The following is a 2,500-nucleotide window of genomic DNA, read 5'->3' as shown; positions in this document are numbered from 1 at the left end:
TACAAAAAGCTTTCGGGTCTCAATACCACTTTTTCCCAAGGCCACAACAGAGATGAGTTGGGTTTTCGTGACTGACTTTCACGTTTATGGTTCGTGAATGAGTGAAAAAGTTGTGATTTGTGAGGGAAAGGTAAAGTTTGTAATGAAGGGAGGAAGGGAGAGAAAGGAGGGAGAGAAAGAGAGGGAGGAAAGGGAGGAAACGAAGAGACGAAAGGAACTGAAGAAGGGAGGAGAGAGGGAGAGAAAGGAGGGAGGGAGGGAGGGAGAGAAAGGAGGGAGGAAGGGAGGAGGAGGAGGAGGAGAGAAAGTAAAGACAACTAAGGTAACGTTGCTATAAGTGTTACCAATTCGCTCTTTTACCTCCCTCCCTCCTTCTCTCCCTCCCTTCTTTCTCTCCCTCCCTCCCTCCCTCCTCCCTTGTTCAGCTTCTTCCGTCTCTTTGTTTCCTCCCTTTCCTTCTTCTCTTTTTTTCCCTTCCTCCCTCTCTCCCCTCCTTTCTCTCCCTTCCTCCTTTCTCTCCCTTTCTCCCTCTCCCTCTCTCCTTCCCTCTCCCTTTTTCTCTTAGTCTAACGTGATGCCGATTTTCAAAGTGGGGGACCGGTCAGCCACTGGTAATCATCGTGCACTTGGCATATCATCAGTGGTGGGGAGCCCGCTGCTCGATAATAGCCAGGAGCATTCGGGATCATTGTTACAGGCATAGCTTAAAATCATGACTCGCAGCACGGGTTCACGAAGGGCAGATCGTTCCTCACCAATCTGTTGTCCTTCTATAATAAAGTAATTGAGGCCGTAGACATAAATTATAAATGAGAACTTTTTTTTTTACAGCAAATTAGACAGCACAAGGGCACAAAAAAAGGAAACAACAATAAAATAAAAGCCCGCTATACCATATTGCATGTTAGGAGCAGCGAGCAGCGGGCTTTTTTTTATTATTGTTTCCTTTTTTTGTGCCTTTGAGCTGTCTCCTTTGTTGTAAAAAAAAAAAAGTAAAGCGTTTGATAATACACCTCAACGACAACTGCTTAAAAAATTACAGGCTCACGGCGTAGATGGGAAGGTGTCGAACTGGATCAGGGCGTGGCTTAACAAGTTATCTCCATCCCTCCACAACCATCTCTCTCCCTAAAAACATGTAGCCAACCCCTCTCAGTAACAGTAAGAAGCAGAGAGTTGAAATCAACGGTAAACTAATCTGACTGGGCTGTGGTCTTAGCGAGGTCTCACAGGGTTGGGTATTGGGTCCACTGTTGTTTAACCTATATCAGGGCTACTCAGCTGGCGGCCCGGGGTTCGAATCCTGACCTTCTGAGTGTTGTAGCTGGACCCCAGGATGCAGGAGTAGAATAATGTACTTAAATAACATGTAAGTCCTGACTATCGTATGCACACATGTATTATTCCTTTAAGCCCTCCTCAAACTACACCTACACAAATGACGATAGAAAAATTAGTGTTAAAAAAAAAAATATTTATTGTTTGATTATGTGCTTTTCTTTTAGTCATGTCAGGTCAGAAACTACGACAATACAATGCGATGAGTACGATACTTTGGCAACGCTGGTCCTGACGATGGATTCTTGCAAGTATATTTCCTCGACTGACTTCAGGTCATACAGTCAGTCTATCCACTTGCAAAAATCCATCGCTAGGACCTTCATGTTAGACCCTGGAATCCAGCAGCAATATTGATCAGGGCTGTGTGTGTGTGTGTGTGTGTGTGTGTGTGTGTGTGTGTGTGTGTGTGTGTGTGTGTGTGTGTGTGTGTGTGTGTGTGTGTGTGTGTGTGTGTGTGTGTGTGCATTTCAACTTGTCTAACTGGATCTTTCCTTATAACAGTTGAGTTGCCCTGGCTTATAACACTAATTTGGACACAAGAATTAGTAGTTATGTTAGCAAGTTTGCGGATGTCACAAAAAAGATTGCAAAATGTTTTAGAACAGATAAGGACGCTATAATAACTGAATCGGATCAGGACGCTATATAGTATCCTCCGTGACAAACTAAGCCGATTATATGGTTGGGCGGGGAAGAGGCAGATGAGGTCGGGAAGTGCAGTGTTCTGAGTGTAGGCAGGAACAAGTCTCGCAATTATTCTTTAAATCAAACTCCCTTAAGCAGGTCTACGTGTGAGAGGGATTTAGGAAAGGGATTTTGGAGTCTTTTTGGGTTTTGCTTCAAGGAGCGTCAACATTATTTATTAGCGCTGCCAATACTTAAGCATTATTTAACATTACTTTAAATCTCATCTCGACAGTGCCAATACTAAGAGATGTGGTGAGTGCCAATACTAATAGTGATGGATGAGAGGAACAGGCCTGGGAGTGACGTGGTGAGTGAGTGCCAATACTAACAGAGTGGTGGATGAGTGGAACAGGCCTGGCAGTCATGTGGTGAGTGAGTGCCAATACTAACAGAGTGGTGGATGAGTGGAACAGGCCTAGCAGTCATGTGGTGAGTGAGTGCCAATACTAACAGAGTGATGGATGAGTGGAAC

This window comes from Eriocheir sinensis, chromosome 32, assembly GCF_024679095.1.
Source record: "Eriocheir sinensis breed Jianghai 21 chromosome 32, ASM2467909v1, whole genome shotgun sequence".
In the NCBI taxonomy this organism is placed as follows: Eukaryota; Metazoa; Arthropoda; class Malacostraca; order Decapoda; family Varunidae; genus Eriocheir; species Eriocheir sinensis.
This window is presented reverse-complemented; position numbering follows the sequence as displayed.